The 18,939-nt window shown below is 40.3% G+C and overlaps 1 protein-coding gene, 1 long non-coding RNA gene and 1 pseudogene across 11 annotated transcripts in view; 2 read left to right on the top strand and 1 right to left on the bottom strand.

Annotated features, from left to right (window-relative positions):
* The first annotated feature begins 292 nt into the window (after positions 1–292).
* The window catches only part of LOC144582696 (uncharacterized), a 31,624-nt gene continuing 12,977 nt past the window's right edge, over positions 293–18,939 (top strand). The window contains exons 1-3 of the long non-coding RNA XR_013535959.1: positions 293–366; positions 683–738; positions 1,721–1,810. This is a non-coding gene — a long non-coding RNA (uncharacterized LOC144582696). The remainder of the gene's footprint in view (positions 367–682; positions 739–1,720; positions 1,811–18,939) is intronic.
* On the top strand, positions 4,981–6,131 carry LOC144582694 (cbp/p300-interacting transactivator 2-like; annotated as a pseudogene).
* The window catches only part of LOC100393720 (centrosomal protein of 19 kDa), a 29,786-nt gene continuing 24,676 nt past the window's right edge, over positions 13,830–18,939 (bottom strand). For all 10 annotated transcript variants that reach the window (XM_054257115.2, XM_078374455.1, XM_078374456.1 and 7 more), the window contains one exon: positions 13,830–18,074. The gene's annotated coding sequence lies outside the window, so the exon portion shown is untranslated. The remainder of the gene's footprint in view (positions 18,075–18,939) is intronic.

Here is an 18,939-nt window from a genome sequence, read left to right as displayed (position 1 = left end):
AATCACAGCATGTAACTTTTTAGCATTTTATTTTATGCATGTATTTTAATTCATTTAACAATTACTTAGAGAAGATTAATGATGTGACGTGTTATGTTAGATATTGGTAGCATAGGCATGAACAAGAGAGAGATGGTATGAGGTGGATAACCTTGCAGGATTATATACATTAAGCTATGGACAAACAACAGGATACTTACAGATTCGAGTCACTGCTGTGAAAAATCATAAGGCAATGTGCTGCATCAGAGAATAATTGATGTGTGTGTGTGTATCGTGCCTCCTTAGATGGGGAAAGATCTGAAGGAGGCAAAGAATACAGGCAGGTGAAGACCCTGAGAAATAGCATTTCGACAAAGATTGAAGGTAAGATGGAAACAGAAAAAAATTAAATGTGTCTGAATATGTAGAAGATGAAATTGGAAACTAAATAATACAGAGTGCTTTGTAGGTTATCTTAAGGAAATAATATTTTAGGTACAATAGAAAGCCACCAAAAGATATTAAGCAATAGAATGACACAATCAGAATTTATGTTTTAAAACTCTCTAGAAAGGGTGATGGGGGCAGTGAAAAGGGGCTGGTGAATGGATACAAGCATGCAGTTAGATGAAAACAAGTTCTAGCATACAGTAGTACAGTAGGGTGACTATAGTTAAAAATAACGCCTTGTATATTTCAGAATACCTAAAAGAGATTTGAAGTGTTTCCAACATGAAGGAAAGATCAATTTTCAAGGTGATGAATATCTTAAAATACCCTGATTTGATCATTACACATCATATGCACGTATCAAAATATTACATGTAGCTATAAATAGATAAAATTATTTATCAATTAAAAGATTTTTTTTTTAGAGTCCGGGTCTTGCTATGTTGCCCAGGCTGGTATGCAGTGGGTATTCACAGGAGCAATCCCACTGCTGATCAGCACAGGAGTTTTGACCTGCTCCATTTCCAACCTTGGCCGGTTCACCCCTCCTTAGGCAACCTGGTGGTCCCCTGCTCCCGGGAGGTCACGGTATTGATGCTGAACTTAGTGCAGATACCTGATCGGCATGGCGCACTACAGCCCAGAACTTCTGGGCTCAAGCGATCCCCCAGCCTCAGCCTCCCGAATAGCTGGGACTACAGGCATGTGCCACTGTGCTCAGCAATAAAAAGATTTTAAAATAAGAGATATTAAACAAAAAAAAAAAACCTCTGCCTCTTCGAACATAGTAAGGTCAGAATGTTTCCAACTTCTTTTACTTAGGTTAATGGCCTCCATTAAAGTCAATTTAAAAAGTCAATTAAAAGGCCATAGAAAAGGCAATTACAGGTTTCTGGGGAAGGAATTGTGTTACCTTGAACTAGGAGAGTGATAAGTGGGCAAATTCAATAGACTGTATTTGTTGAAGTTTGTTTACCTGGTTTCAGCATTAGATTGTATATCAGAGGCCAAGCAGAGAAGCAATCAAGGATGGCTGATGGGTTTGGGCTTGAACAGCTGGGTATATGGTGGTGTAATTTACTGAGATGGTGTAAAGAAGTGGGGACATTTTGAGATGGGAAGGGGAGAGAAAATTGAATGTTCCATTTAGGACACATCAATTTTGAAATGCTTGGTAGACATTAAATTGGAGACATTGAGTAAGCACTTTTTTGCCTATGACACTAGAACTTTGGGGAAGTGATTTGGAAATATAAATCACGATGTATATGATTTTCAAACCATACAGGATTGACTGGGTGAAGTAACTCACAGGAAAATTTGGAGAAGGAAGACCAGGCCAGAGCCTTAAAGCACCTCAGCATTCATTGTGTCAGCAGTGAGTAAAGCCAGCCAAGGAGCCCACTGAAAAGCATCCTCAAGGTGGGGGAAAAACCCAGAGAGTATGTGGCGACAGTGATAGAGATCTTGGTGTTTTAGAATGAAATTCTGGTCAATAGTCTTGCTCTTTTTTGTTGTTGTTTGTTTCTGAGACCAAATCTCGCTCTGTCACCAGGCGGGAGTGCAGTGACCCGATCTCGGCTCACTGCAACCTCTGCCTCCTGGGTTCAAGTGATTCTCATGCCTCAGCCTCCTGAATAGCTGGGACTACTGGCACGCACCACCATGCCCAGATAATTTTTGTATTTTTAGTAGAAACCCATGTTGGCCAGGATGGTCTTGATCTCTTGACCTCGTGACCCACCCGCCTCAGCCTCCCAAAGCTGGAATTATAGACGTGAGCCACCGCGCCCAGCCAATCTTGTTCTTAAGGGCAGGAATATGCTTACTAAACCAAGCAACTTGGAGGTCATTGCTGACCATGGCAAAAGCAGTTCCAGCTGAATAGTGAGAGGCAAGCCATGGGAGAGAGTCAAGGAGTGAGTGGGCTTTTGGAAAAAAGACATTGAGGCTGGAAGCAAGCCCACTCCTAATAGGCTGATTTCCTTTCAGATCTTGACAGCAAAGGGGGTGCTGGTCCAGTCCTAAGATGGAGGGGAGAGAGAATTCCCAATTATTAATGTCTAACTGCTTGTACTATCAGATGGTAAAGAAGCTAGCTCACTTTTTTAAATTTTATTTTTATAGATTTGGGGGTACATTGCAGGTTTTGTACTTGGCTCTATTTCATAATGGTGCGGTTAGGGCTTCCAGCGTATCCATCACCCAAATACTAAACAGTGTGCCCAATAGGTAGTTTCTCAACACTTCTCCGCTCACGCTCCCCGCTTTGGAACTCCCAGGTTCTGTTGTTTCCTTCTGCATGTCCATGTGTACCCATTGTTTAGCTCCCACATATGAGTAAGAACATGCTGTATTTGATTTTTTTCTTTCCAAGTTATTTTACTCAGGGTCATGGTCTCCAGCTCCATCTGTGTTGCTGCAAAAAAAATGATTTTATTCCTTTTTATGGCTGCATAGTATTTGATGGTGTATATGTGCCACATTTTGTTTATCCAGTCATCTGGGGATGAACACTTAGGTTGTTACCATGACTTTGCCATTGTAGATAGTGCTGAGATAAACATTCAAGAGCAGGTATCTTAGGGCCCAGTGGCTCAAGCCTGTAATCCTAGCACTTTGGGAGGCCGAGGTGGGTGGATCATGAGGTCAAGAGATTGAGACCATCCTGGTCAACATGGCAAAACCCTGTCTCTACTAAATATACAAAAAATTAGCTGGGTGTGGTGGCGTGTGCCTGTAATCCCAGCTACTCAGGAGGCTGAGGCAGGAGAATTGCCTGAACCCAGGAGGTGGAGGTTGCGGTGAGCGGAGATGGTGCCATTGCACTCCAGCCTGGGTAACAAGAGCAAAACTCCATCTCAAAAAAAAAAAAAAGAACAGGTATCTTTTTGATATAGCAAGTTCTTTTTCTTTGAGTAGATGCCCAGTAGTGGGTTTGCTTGGTCAAATGGTAGCTCTGTTTTTAGTTCTTTGAGAAATCTCCATAGTGTTTTCTGTAGAGGCTGTACTAATTTATGTTCCAACCAACAGTGTATAAGCATTCACTTTTACTTTTCTCTGGATTATCACCAATGTCTATGGGTTTCTTATTTGCTTTTTATTAATAGTCATTGAGTAGTGTGAGCCATTCTGAGTATGTGAGTGGTGTAATAGCCATTCTGAGTAGTGTGCAACTTTAATCTGCTTTCGTCTGGTGTGGTGGCACATGCCTATAATCCCAGCTACTCAGGAGTTGAGGCAAGAGAATCACTTGAACCCGGAAGGTGGAGGTTGTAGTGAGCCAAGATCACACCACTGCACTCCAGCCTGGGCAACAGAGTAAGGCTCTGCCTCCAGAAAAAAAAAAACACAAAACTTTCATTATAAATGGGTGTAGAATTTTGTCAATTTTTGTTTCAATTGAAATTATTTTTTCTATCGTTTCATTAATATGGTCTATGACATTGATTTTCATACATGGAACCATCCTCACATTCCAAGAATAAGTCTCACCTGGCTTTGTTGTATAATGCTTTTAATATGTTGCTTAATACAGTTTGCTGATGTTTATTGGAGGGTTTTGCATTCACATTCATAAGGGATATCAATGCTATTTTCCTTTCTCTCTAAACCATTTCATATCTTCTTGAGAGGCCTGTCCTGGTCTCCCTGAAACCTCAACTAAATGTTAAATAAGCTTTTTCATACTCTCTCGGTGTGTATGTGCCACATAGCCATCAGTGTCAACATCAGAACCACACTTTTTCAGGTGATCATAACAATTGGCACCATCCCCATGCCAGGGGCTATGTTCTCTTGCTCTGGGGTGCTAACCTGCTCTGCTGCTTGATGGTCAGCATGCACCCTGAGCTGCTGCTTGTTGCTATGTTGCATAGTTGAAGTCTAGCAGGCCTCAGTTCTAGATTCAGCTGAGAAAAGTCACCAGTTTGCATAATTCCTTGTCATGTGTGAGGAGTAGCATGAGATTGGGGTGCTCCATAAAGTGGCTCTGGTTCAAGAGTTTTGGTTGGGGCCTATTTCAGTATTTCAGAATGAAGCTGTCACTGGTGCTGGGCATGGGCTTAATCTACAGGTCTGGGGCTGGGAGCTTGTTGTGATATTTTATTCTGTGTAGCTTTTGAGCCCATCAGATGGTTACTCCTGAAAGAGCGGTCATTTGGAAAAGAGAAAGAAAGAGGCGAGAGAGGGTGAGGAAGTTGCCATTACGTGGTGTCCTAAGGTCCGTACTCACTAGGACCATTAAACACCTCTGCTGCTACTGCTGCTGCCCATGCCTGTAACTCAGTAAAGACTGATCGTCCAGGTTGTCAGGAACAACCCCATGGAATCCTTGTAGCACAGCAAAAGTATTAGTTTAAACCGAAATAAAGGCTGGTGTCCTTAAACTACATAAAGCCTCTATTGCCATGCGAGAGGCCCCTAAGACATAATACTCACTTGAAAATCTCTGTAGAGACAGCTCATTGTTGGCAGCTGCCGGGGGCTCCTACCGAGCCGCTGGGGTGCTGCTGCCGCCTGAGCCGCCGAGCTATGAGAGCAGCGGAGGGGAAATAAAAGGGAACAGCTCCAAATCTGCCCCAGCAGCCGCTGCGAGACCTTGGCACCAACCTCGCGACACCAAAGCACCCTGCACTCCAGGAAGGCTCAGTCTATGTGCTGCTGAGCTGATCCTGGACCCGACAATCCCACCCTTGGTCTTCTGAGCAGAAATCGCAAAAGAGGAAGGACTGGAAATGGCAGACCATATGATGGCCATGAACCACGGGCTCTCCCTGAAGGCACCAATGGGCTGCACCACCACCCTGCCCACCGCATGTGCATGGGGCAGTTCCCAATCCCCCATCACCAGCAGCAGCGGCCCCAGCATGCCTTCAACGTCCTAATGGGCGAGCACATACACTACGGCGTGGGCAACATGAATGCCACGAGCGGCATCAGGCACGCCATGGGGCCAGGGACTGTGAGCGGAGGGCACCCCCCGGGCACACTGGCCCCCGCAGCCAGGTTTAACAACTCCCAGTTCATGGCCTCCCCGGTGGCCAGTCAGGGAGGCTCCCTGCAGGCCAGCATGCAGCTACAGAAGCTCAATAACCAGTAATTCAACCATTACCCCTAACCCCCACAACCACTACATGCCGGATCTGCACCCTGCTGCAGGCCACCAGATGAACGGGACAAACCAGCACGTCCGAGATTGCAACCCCGAGTACAGTGGCTGCAGCAGCACCCCGGCGGCTCGGGCAGCAGCTCAGGCGGCAGCAGCACCCCGGCGGCTCGGGCGGCGGCTCAAGACGTGGCTCGGAAGGCAGCAACAGCGGCGGCGGCAGCTGCAGCAGCAACATGCCTGCCTTCGTGGCCCGCGTCTCCGCTGCAATGCTGCGGCCCAGTGTCATAGACACTGATTTTATCGACGAGGAAGTTCTTATGTCCTTTTGTGATAGAAATGGGTTTGGACCGCATCAAGGAACTGCCCAAACTCTGGCTGGGGCAAAACGAGTTTGGTTTTATGAAGGACTTCGTGTGCAAACAGCAGCCCAGCAGAGTGAGCTGTTGACTCCATCGAAACCCGGCGAAAGAAATCAAACCCCCAACTTCTTCGGTGTGAATTAAAAGAAACATTCCCTTAGACACAGTATCTCACTTTTCAGATCTTGAAAGGTTTGAGAACTTGGAAATAAAGTAAACTATAAACTTGTACAAATTGGTTTTAAAAAATTGCTGCCACTTTTTTTTCCTGTTTTTCTTTCGTTTTGCAGCCTTGACATTCACCTCCCCTCACTTTCTTCAGTGCTCAAAATCTTGGCAAACTTCGTAATCTTGTGGATTTTGTAGATGGTTTCAAATGACTGAACTGCATTCAGATTTATGAGTGAAAGGAAAAACTGCATTAGTTGGTTGCATGAACTTTGAAGGGCAGATATTACTGCACAAACTCTGCCATCTCGCTTCATTTTTTAAACTATGTATTTGAGTACAGACTAATTTTTAAAATATGCTAAACTGGAAGATTAAACAGATGTGGGCCAAACTGTTCTGGATCAGGAAAAGTCATACTGTTCACTTTCAAGTTGGCTGTCTCTCCCTCTCCGCAATATGTACAGATGATAATAGGGTGTGGAATGTCGTCCGTCAGTGGCAAACATTTCACAGATTTTTATTTTGTTTCTGTCTTCAACATTTTTGACACTGTGCTAATAGTTATATTCAGTACATGAAAAGATACTAGTGTGTTGAAAGCTTTTTAGGAAATTTTGACAGTATTTTTGTACAAAACCTTTTTTTGAAAAAATACTTGTTAACTTATTCTATTTTAATTTGCCAATGTCAATAAAAAGTTAAGAAATAAAACAAAAGAAAAAAAAATCTCTGTAGAAAGAAATTACACAAACTACAGTAAATACAGTAAATGCTGGTAATACTCCTGAAAGTCTTACTAGTGATCCGAAGACAATATCATGGAGAAAGAGGATAGACTTTCTTCTTTTTTGAGTTGGAATCTCGTTCTGTCACCCAGGCTGGAGTGCAATGGCACAGTCTCAGTTCTCTGAAACATCTTGCCTCCCGGATTCAAGTGATTCTCCTGCCTCAGGCTCCTGAGTAGCTGGGACTGTAGGTGCACGCCACTACACCCAGCTAATTTCTGTATTTTTAGTATAGACAGGGTTTTGCCATGTTGGCTGGGCTGGACCCAAACTCCTGACCTCGTCATCCGCCCACCTCGGCCTCCCAAAGTGCTGTGATTACAGGCATAAGCCACTGCACCTGGCCATGGAAATAAATTTTTGTTATTACCTTTCTTCCAAAAACAACAGAAGGCAGAAACAACAGTACATAATTTGAACCATTTGGAAATCAAATATATGCTGACAGAGTCTGAGAAAACTCAAGACACTTTCTTAATTAAAAACACTAGGGTCCAGGTATGGTAGGTCATGCTTGTAATCCCAGCACTTTGGCTGAGATAGGAGGATTGCTTGAACCCAGGAGTCCAAGACTAACCTAGGAGACACATTGAGACTCCCATCTCTACAAAAAGTAAAAAAATTAAATCAGCCAGGTGTGGTGGCATGTGCCTGTAGTCTCAGCTCTTTGGGGTGTCTGGGTGAAGTGGGCGGATCACTTGTGGTTGAGAGTTCAAGGCTGCAGTAAGTTGTCTTACACTTTTGTACTGTAGCACGGGTAACAGAGCAAGATCTTGACCACTCCTCCCTGCCCCAAATAAAGTAAAAATGAAAAATAAGAACACTTAACCAGGAGTAGAAGAAAACTCCATCAACATGATAAAAGCTGTATATGAAAAGCCCACATCCAGCTTCATAATCAAAAATAAAATATCGAAAGCTTTTTCTCTAAGATCAGGAATAAGGAATTGAAGCCCAGTCTCACCATATGACTGCAAGTCCTAGCCAGACCAATTAGACAAGAAAAAAAAATAAAAGGTATCTGTATTGGACAGGAAGAAGTAAAATTAGCCTTCTTTCAGATGACCAATTATGACAAAATCTCTAATAACTTAGTTTTAAACTTTTTTAAGTAATATAGTCATCCTTCAGCACCTATGGGGATTGATTCCAGGACCGCCCCAGATACCAAATTTATAGATACTCAGTTCTCTTAAATAAAATGACATACATCATATTTGCATCTTACTTACACAGATTCTCATATAGTTTATTTCTAGATTACCTCTAATTATACAATGTAAATAGTTATAATGTATTGTTTAGGAAATAACAACTACAAAAAAGGTGTACAAGTTCAGTACAACCAGCGGCTTTTTTTTCTGAATATTCTTGATCTGTGGTTGGTGCAATTCACCTACATGGAATCCAGTGACATGGAGTGCTGACCACCAACCAGCTACATACAAATGATTTCAGCAAAATTTCAGTATACAAAATTAGCATGAAGAAATCAGATGTGTTTCTATACGCTATCAGGGCCAATCAGAAAAATGAAATAATACCACTTACAATAGCACAAAATATAACAAATATTTTAGACTAAATGTAACCAAGAAGGCAAAAGACTTAAAAACTGAAAACTGCAAAGCATTGCTAAAATAAAGCAAAGAAGATACAAATAAAAAGAAAACTGTTGGCTGGGCGCGGTGGCTCACGCCTGTAATCCTAGTACTTTGGGAGGCCGAGGTGGGTGGATCACCTGAGGTCAGGAGTTCAAGACCAGCCTGGCCATCATGGTGAAACCCCATCTTAAAATAAAACTGTCTGTGATATTGCAAAAGATATACTCAGTTTTTGTCCTGTTTTTTGTTCTACAACTCCTCAAATACTTGGGATTTTCTAAGTGATGTGTCTTTTTGTGTGCTAATGAGATGACTGACAACTCCTGGATCACCAGAGGATATGGGTTGTTGCCTAGTGAATCAACCATGTGATTAGAGGGTTGGAATATTCAGCCCCTCTTCCACCTCTCTGGAGGGGAGAGGGGCTCAAGGTTAAGTTGATCAGCAATGGGCAATTATGATTCCATAAAGACCCAAAACAGCTGATTTAGGGAAGCTTCCAGACAGATGAAGATGTGGAGTTTTCTGTCTTGAATCTGGTCATCACTTTGGATAGCACTGACATTTTAACAATATTACATCTTCCAATTCATGAGGGGATGCCTTTACATTTATTTTTGTCTTCTGTAATTTCTTTCATTAGTATTTTGCAGTTTTTACTATACATGTATTTTCCCTTTTAGTTAAGTTTATCCTCTGTTTTTCTTGTTGATGCTGTTGTAAATAGTATTGCTTTTTGAATTTCTCTTGGATAATCTGTTTTTAATGTATAGAAATGCAATAGGTTTTTTTATGTTGATTTTTTTTAATCCTACAACTTTACTAAATTTGCTCATTGGCTCTAACAGGTTTTTTTCATGAAGTATTTAGGATTTTTCACATATATGATGATGTCATCTGCAAACAGAGATAATTTTACTTGTTTCTTTCCAATTTGGCTGCCTTTTGTTTTTGTTTTTGTTTTTGTTTTTCTTCCTTGCCTAATTGCTGACTGTGGCTTCTAGTATTATGTTGAATGGAAGTGATGAGAGTGGGCATCCATGCCTTATTCCTTGTCTTTAAAGAAAAGCTTTCAGGTTTTTACTCTTGAGCCTGATGTTGGTTGTGGGCTTTTCATATATGACCCTTATTATGTTAAGGTGATTGACAGAGCAGGAGCATCACCATCTTGGACAAGCCCCTCATTCTAAAGTTTACCTTAATAAAAAACCACCCAAATCCAAAGGGCATCAGCCTAATGGCTAAGGTCAGCATGACCATAAACCACAAATAACATCTCCAACCGGAAACATCCAAACTCATCCCCAACCAGAGACACACTAGCCCCAAGATAACCCCTCTCCAGGCCAAAAAGATGTCTGCCCCAATATAACTTCCCCTTCTCCCGGAGAGATTCCAGCCCCACCATAAAGTTCTCCACACATATAAACATTCCAAGCTTCTGATAAGCCCCCTCATCCTAAGACCAGTATATACTCTTAGTCTGTAAGAGAAAGGGCTCCTAACCAAAATCGGCCAGGAGCACCTCTTGGGTTTTGTCTAAAGTAAACATGTATTTAGCTGCCAGCCACATTTCATGTTTCTTTCTTCTTTCTTTAACTCCTTCAGTAATATCTTTCCATGATTAGTTGTTAGAAGTTTTTTTATCATAAAAGGGTGTTGTATTTTGTCAGTTGCTTTTTCTGTATCTGTTGAGATGACCAGGTGATTTTTATCCTTCATTCTGTTGGTGTTGTATATTAATTAATTTTTATGTGTTGAACCAGCCTTTCATAATAAAGCAGGAATGGGCACAAGAAACAAACCTCTCGGACACCAAACTGGGAAGGAAGGGGTGGTTTATTCAGCCAGGAGCAAGGCAGCATAGCTGCCTAAGAGCCAAGCTCGTCTAAGAAAGAAAGACCCTGTCCTTATATAGGCTTACAACTCTAGAAATTACACGTGAAAGGGTCTTGGGTTTACAGCTTTAGAAATGACATGTGAAAGGGTCTTGGTCCATGGAGTAGGCATGGGGTATGTGACTTAGGTGGGGGTTTGATCTTGTTTAGGTAAAAACAATGCCTTCCAAAAAGACATTTCCATACCATGCCTGGGATCTATAGGAGGGTGATTAAGGTGGTACCAGTTCTGCCAGCCTTTACTTCTCCTATAGAAATGTAATGTGGAAGTCAAGGGGGAGGTAGTCTTAGATGCTTAGGTCTTCTTCCTCAATCCCAAGGATAAATCCTATTTAGTAATGATGTGTCATCCTTTTACTATATGATTTGGTTCAGTTTTCTGGTTTTTTTTGTGGATTTTTGCATCTGAGTTCATCAGGGATATTAACATAAAGTTTAATTTTTTTACATTGGCTTTGGCTTTGGTATGTGGGTATTGCTGGCCTCTTAGCGGGAGTTTGGAAGTGTTCCCTCCTCTTCAATACCTTTGAAAGAGTTTGAGAAGGATTTTCTTTAATTCTTTAAATGTTTGGTGGAATTCACCAGTGAAGCCATCTGGTCCTGAGTGTTTTTTGGTTGGGAGATTTTTGATTACTGATTCGATTTCCTTAGTAGTTATAGTTCTGTTCAGATTTTCTGTTCTTCATGATTCAGTATTGGTAGGTTGTTTCTGGAAATTTACCATTTCTTCTAGGTTATTCAATTTGTTGATGTATAATTGTTAATGATAGTCTCTTAGGATTCTTTTTATTTCTGTGGCAAGAGTTGTAATGTCTCCTCTTTTATTTTCTGATTTTATTTATTTGAGTCTTTCCTTTTATTCTTGTTCTAGCTAAAAGTTTGTTAACTTTCTAATTTTTTCAAAAATCCAGCTCTTAGTTTCATTGACTTGTTAAAAATGCTTTTTCTAGCCTCAATTAATTTCTGCTCTAATTTGATGATTTCCCCTTTTTGCTTTGCTTAACTTTAGGCTTAGTTTGTTCTTTTTCTAGTGTTTTGAGGTGTAAAGTTACATAATTGATTTCAGATCTTTTTCAAAGTCATTATCTATTACTATAAATTTCCTTCCTAGCACCACTTTTGCTGCATCCCGTAAATTTCGGTATGCTGTTTTCATTTTCATTTGTCAAAAGATGTTTTCTGATTTCCCTTTTGATTTCTTCTTTGATACATCGGTTGTTCAAAAATATGTTCTTTAATTTTCAGAAATTTGTGAAATTTCCAGTTTTCCTTTAGCTGTTAATTTCCAGCTTCATTTCATTGTGAAAAGATACTAAATATAAACTCAGTGTTCTTGTGTTTGTTGAAACTTGTTTTTGGACCCAATATGTGATCTGTTCTTAAGAATGTTCTATGTGCTTGTGAAGAATGCATTCTTCTGCAATTGGGTGGAATGTTCTCTATGTCTGTTTGGTCCATTTGGTCAATAGTGTTGTTCAACTCTGCTGTGTCCTTATTGATTTTCTGTGTGGATGTTCTATCCATTATTGAAAGCTGGGTATTGAAGGCTACTATTATTGAATTGCTATTTCTCTTTTCTTGGTTTAGTTCTCCCAATGTTTGTCTTATTTTATTTATTTATTTATTTATTTTTTTGAGAAGGAGTTTCACTCTTTTGCCCAAGCTGGAGTGAAGTGGCGCAATCTCGGATCACTGCAGCCTCCGCCTGCACCCCCTCCCGCCGCCCCCCTGCCCCCGGGTTCAAGCAGTTCTCATGTCTCAGCCTCCTAAGTAGCTGGGATTACAGGTATGTGCTACCACGCCCAGTTAATTTTTGTATTTTTCGTAGAAAGGGGGTTTCACCATTTTGGCCAGGCTGGTCCCAAACTCTTGACCTCAGGGGATCCACCCACCTCAGCCTCCCAAAATGGTAAGATTACAGGTGTGAACCACGGAGCCCAGTCCAGTGTTTGCTTTACATTCAGTATTTAAGTGCTCTGATGTTGGTTGTATGTATGTTTATAGTTGTTCTTTCTGGTGAATTGACCCTTTTATCATTTTATGATGTCTTTGTCTCTTGTGACAGTTTTTGGCTGAAAGTCTACTTTGTCTGAGATAAGTTTAGCCACACCTGCTCTATATTGGTTGCAATTTGCATGGATTATCTTCTAACCATTCTTTCACTTTCAGTCTATGAGTGTCCTTGTATCTAAAGTGAGTTTCTTAGAGACATTTAGTTAGATCTTGTTTTTAATCCATTCGGCCCCTCTGTGTCTTTTGATAGAGGACTTTATTCACATTTGAATTAATTTTTGTTAAAAAAAAATTGAACTACTTTTGTCCATAAAACTTCTAACACCAAATGTGTGGGGTTTTTTTCTACTGACATCAAATATGTGGTATATCTTTTTTAACACCAATTATCCAGTTCTCTAACACCAATTGTGTGTCCTATAATTGAATAAAACACTAATTACCCAGAGTTAGTGTCAGACTCCACATTTTATTTATTTTTTATTAATTTTTTTTTTTTTTTTAGACAAGGTCTCACTTTGTCACCAGGCTGGAGTGCAGTGGTGTGATCACAGCTCACTGCAGCCTTCATTTCCTGGGTTCAAGCTATCCTCCCACTTCAGTCTTCTGAATAGCTGGGACTAAAGCTACTCCTGCACCACCACACCTAGCTAATTTTTGTATTTTCTAGACAGGGTCTCACTGAGTTGCCCAAGCCAGTCTTGAACTCCTGGGCTTAAGATATGCCTATCTCCACCTCCCAAAGGACTAGGATTACAGATGTGATCCACCACACCCAGCTAATACTTTCTAATTTTAATAGAAAGAACAGATCTGAACTCATATGCTTCTGATAAAAGTAAGTCAAGATGTATAAAGACAAAAGTTGACTAAATTGTAAGAAGAAATTTATAAATGAACCATGATAGGAAGAGGCTGAAATATACATCTGTTAGTATTTAGTAAGTCAGTTGGACAAAAATTAGCAAGGAAATAGAGTATTTTAAAAACAAAATGAACAGCTTGATTTCTTAGAACAAAACTAAAGAATACATAATTTTCTCAGGCACGCATGGCATGTTTTTAGAAACTGGTTACCCAATGTTCCATATAGCAAAAGAGAGAGAGTTTTATACGAGTTGATATCATAGAAACAGTTTCTGTAATTATAGTGCAATTAGAGTAGAAAGGAATAATAAAGAGATAAAAATAGATGTGAGGCAATTCAAAAACACAAAAGATTGAAAATAAGCAAATATAAATTGCACTATTCATAAACAGAAAACAATACGGTTGTCTACAAAGAAAGCCCAGGAGAATATACAGAAATGATTGAAATTAATGGGAATTTAGTAAGGCTGCTGAATCTTAGAATAACTGGATTCCTGTGAAGAACATGTTACCATAAGAAAATGCTATAAAAATCATTTGCAAAGGGTATAGTGCCTTGGGATCAAGATAACAAAAACATGCAAGACTTCTGTGGAAAACACATCATAAAACTTTATTAGAATTTCAGACCTAAATGCATGGAGATAGGTCACCACTGCCACATGTAGGCAAACTAAGTATCCCTCCAAAAAATGCTCTTCGATTTAATCTAATTTCAAGATTATGCTGAACATTTCTTTGTTTATGTATTTATTTTTGACAAACTGGTTATAAAATGTGTATGTATGGAGAGACAATGGGGCATATGTAGCTGAGAGAGTGCTGAAGATGGAAACAGGGTGAAGGGACCAGCCCTACAGACACAGAGACATCTCATGCGGCACCCTCATTGCTGCTGTTTGGGTTTGTCCGAGGGCCAAGCACGTGGAACAAAGACACTCAGAGCCTCGGAGCTGCCAAGTATGTAATTCTGGATGCTGAAGATGATGTTGTTTCCAGTACCTTTTACCCAATTATTAAACATGAAGCTTGACCCAGTAACTTTCCCTCTAGTTTTCCCAACAATCCAAAGTAGTCAAAGCTCTTTTTTTACCTCAGAAAAATCCACTGGAACACAATGGTAAGAATAATTTCTAGAGCATTAGGAACTATAAAAGGATTTGAAAAACACTCTTAATGTTTAAAACTGCTGGGAAAAATCACCATGCCTATACCTACTATGTTTACAAATTTTGAAAAACAGAGAAGCAAGAAAAAACTGAGATACAACTATCAAGTAGGCAGTTTTGAAGAAGGCAGGTGACCATACAATCAGTAATATCCTGCATAAAGTGTGGCAAAGTTGGGAATGACCTATACTAATAATAAATTTTTAAATAAGAATAGTTAGAAATTCCTATACATTCAGCAAGATACATTGCAAAAAATAAAATGGAAAACACTCTATTACAATATCTGCCCTAATACATCCAACACGCATCACGATTTTATTTATGTATTTTCAAGACTGTGTATGCATTGTCAATGCTAAAAACAATTCATGTTTACATTTTAAAAATGTCGTTTTTAATTGTTTCCTTAAGATTCAACTATCCACAAGGAATAACTAATATACTCACATATTTACTCTAGGCTGTTTTTTCAAAACAGCAATCACAGGAATTAAAACATTTATAGGGAATGTTACAGATAGGTTGATCTTTAACACCAGAAATTAATTCAGTGTATTATCCGCACATTTATAAAAAACACATGTCCAGGTTCACTCCCCCTATAATCTGGTGGTTCCTTCTACTTTGTTGAGCACTGGTTTCACAAGACAGCTAAATATTACTATGTTGGCAATAATCTATGGGCTTTCCTCAGGGGAAATCACAGGGGCTTAACCCAAATACAGCTATGCCATTTTATTTTGTCTGATTTTGGTAGCAATCTGTTTCAATGAAACAATTTCTTAATTTTTAGGATATTCATTTTACATTTCTTCCTGTCTTGCCAAATATACTACTGGTCACTTTATTAAAAATTTTAGACAGCATAAAAACTTAAAAATGCTAAATGTTCTACCTTAAATGAGTGTTTTGACACCTAAATAGAATTGGAATGGCTACTAAGTCAGTATTTTTTGGTGCAAAGCTATGCGTTTGGGTCATGTTAACTTGCAGACTTTTTGACCTGCCAAAGTGGTAGTTTCAGATGCTCCAACCTGTATATCCTGGAGTGAGTGTGGCTTTGTGATTGTTAGGAATTAAAACTTACCAAGTTCTACACAGATGAAGGGCATCAGAAAGATAAACCAGATGAGCGATTATTTGCCATAAATCAGAAATACATGTGTAATTGAAGTATTACAACAAAAATTCTGAACAGCTTGAGAGCTGTAGAGAAATCACTTTACTCTGTCCAGAGTGGAGGTTGTTGGTCCAGCCAGCTCACCTACCAGGTCTCTGGCTCCTATGCTAGTCCTTTTTGTGTTGGAACCACAGATATTAGTGTTCCCTCCAATATTAATTTATGTGATGATATTGTTATTATTATTATTTGCAATATCCAGCATATTTCCTGGGGCATGAATTGTACTTAATGTCCATATATCCAACACGCAGGGCCCGGCAAATACAAGATGTGCAGTAGGTGTCGATGCATGAGTGGTGACAGTCATTGGCCATGCACTTTCCCATGCATTATCCTACATAATAACTTCAAGCCAGGAAGGGGATTATATCATACCTTCATCTTGCTCTTGAATCAGTATTTTTTTGTTTCTAAATTTATAACATCAATGAGTAAGGAAATGCCTAGTAATCACAGTAGAAATCTCTTAACACTTTATCAATAAAGTTCTGATCATTGAAATTCTAAATCTTCTCAGTCAGATGTGTTTTTGGTGGAGGTTGATGGCTATTCCTTGCATGGTAACTGCATTTAAGTTTAATGCAGTGGCTACATTGGAAAGAGCAGTGACGTGCTTAATGGCATGGAGAATGTAATCTCACACCTGCACCCACGACCACTTCCTTTTCTGTGGTCAGGTTCATAAAGAGTAACACTGGCTCTCAGGTGACCTCACTAAATACATTACTGTGTTTGTAAGTGTTCACATGAGCAGTTTGATTTCCCTGCTATTATGGATGACGAAGAGTCAGAAAATTCTGTAAAATATCTGAAGATTTATTCTGAGCCAACTATGAGTGACCAATGGTCTGTGACAACCCTCAGGAGATCCTGAAAACCTGTGCCCAAGGTTGTCGGGATACAGCCTAGTTTGTACGTTTTAGGGAGACATGAGACATCAGTCAAATACATGTAAGATGTACATTGGTTCAGTTTGGAAAGGCAGCACCAAGCCAGGAAGGGGAGGCTTCCAGGTATGTATGGGTAGATGTAACAATTTTCTGGTTGCCAACTGTTTGAAAGAGTTAAGTTATTAACTGGAAGACTTGGAATCAGTAGAAAGGAATGAATGGGTTATGATGATAAGGCATTGTGGAGACCAAAGTTTATCATGCAGATGAAGCCTCCAGGCTTCAGAGAGAAGAAGTTGAAAATGTTTCTCAGCAGACTTAGTTTGTTCTGTGGTAATTCTGAAAGGGAGGAGGGTTTAATGAGGCACCCCCACCCCCCATCATGGCCTGAACCAGTCCCTCAGGTTAGCCTTGGAATGCCCTTGCCCAGAGGAGGGGTCTGTTCAGATGGCCGGTGGGCTTAGAATTGTATGGTTGGTTTACCTTATGTATTTTCAAATGTAATTTAATACCTCTTGAACAGGAATGAAAGGCTATGATTTACTGTATGTTGTTCAGAATAACATTAAGATACTTGTATTTGCTTCCTAAGACCAGTAACACAGAAGTTGTTTCCCATAAGGAGGTCCTGCTCGTCACTCGGGTGGTGGGGACAGACAGACTGGCCATGTTCTGAAGCGCCTTACATGCTGGGACCTCTGCTCTGCCAAAGGGACAGTAAATGGCGGCAAGAGGAACTGTCTCGGCCTCCTAATGATATATGTCCATGTGTTATGGGAAATTTAGCTGCATGGGTTACTAACAGCAGTGTGTGCCCTGGTAATCTATATTTCATTAGGAATAAACTTGAAAAAGAAATGTGGCTTATAACTGGGGAAAAAGTGATAAAAATTATATTACCTCTGGGTGATGTCTCTTTTATATAGTGTTTAAGACCACAGCTGTGAAGACTAATGGAATCATCTGAAATATTATATCACTTGTTAGCAAGCGTTTCATCCATACCTACTTTATTGAAAGCTAAGATCAATAAAATTGGTCAGTGAGTGAGAAAACACAAGGACAGAGCCATTGGGCCTGTCGGCTCATTAGCGCCTTGTGAACTCTGCATGTTCACAAGGAAACCTCCATGACCTCAGCTCCCCCAAAACAGGCAGAATGAAACACGTGTTCTAGCTTTGATCTCATCTCTCATGAACATGCTCTATCCAGGACTTCTCTGTCATCACTCCCCAGAAACTGGAAGAAGAAGCCACAGTCATGCCAGGAGTGTGCCAGGTCGTGCAGGACACAGCAGCAGCAGCCACATATGATGGGCTGTCTGCACACAGGATGGTGGGTATGCCCATGGAGCAGGTCACAAGAACCTGTAGGAGATCACAGACTACAGAGCTCCTTCTGGCATTTGGCACACTAAGGAAACTATAAAGCAATTCTGTCTGATTATTTAAAATGGAACTGTTTCTGTCCCAAGCCCATTTACTTTAGGAGGAGTTAGGATTCCATTCTTGACTTGTCCATGGTTGCTTCTGATGGATCTGGTGGCAGTCCTTTCTGGATTTCTCAGAAGATCATCAGTGCAGCACCCTGAGGAAAGCAGTAACATAGAAATTACACACTTCTGGAGATTCACTTTTATGCAAATCAAAGATGAAGCATTTTGGGGGCAATAATAGTGTGTTAATTGTTAATCAATTCTGGGTCCTGGGAATATGAGGGAGTTTAGTTATCTATATTTTATATTCCTCTTTAAAAATCTTTAAAATTGGTCAGTTGCAGTGGCTTATGCCTATAATCCCAGCACTTTGGGAGGCCAAGGCAGGTGGATCACAGGGTCAGGAGATCGAGACCATTCTAGCCAACATGGTGAAACCCCACCTCTACTAAAAATACAAAATTAGCCAGGTATGGTGGCTCATGCCTGTAATCCCAGCTACTTGGGAGGTTGAGACACGAGAATTGTTTGAACCAGGGAGTGGGAGGTTGAGACACGAGAATTGTTTGAACCAGGGAGTCGGAGGTTGCTGTGAGCCAAGATTGTACCACTGCACTCCAGCCTGGTGACAGAGGGAGACTCTATCTCAAAAAAATTAAAAATAAATAAAAGCAAAATAAAATTGAAGAAAAAGATAAAAGAAAACTCTTTAAAAAAAGTTTTAAAAAACATCAAAAATGCCACAATTATTTTCTCTTGAGATATTTAAGGATTAGAGCTACTTTAAAAATATACATAAAGCAAGAGTCTGGCACATACATCTTCCTTTTTTTTTTTTTGAGACAGTCTCTTTTTGTCGCCAGGCACCAGGCTGGAGTGCAGTGGTGTGATCTTGGTTCACTGCAACCTCTGCCTCCCAGGTTCAAGCAATTCTCCTGCCTCAGCCTCCTGAGTAGCTGGGACTATAGGTGCGTGCCACCATGCCCAGCTAATTTTTGTATTTTTGAGTAGAGACAG

This window comes from Callithrix jacchus, chromosome 5 (assembly GCF_049354715.1).
Source record: "Callithrix jacchus isolate 240 chromosome 5, calJac240_pri, whole genome shotgun sequence".
Lineage (NCBI taxonomy): Eukaryota > Metazoa > Chordata > Mammalia > Primates > Cebidae > Callithrix > Callithrix jacchus.
The sequence above is the reverse complement of the archived record's forward strand: the minus strand, read 5'-3'. Positions and strand labels throughout refer to the sequence as shown.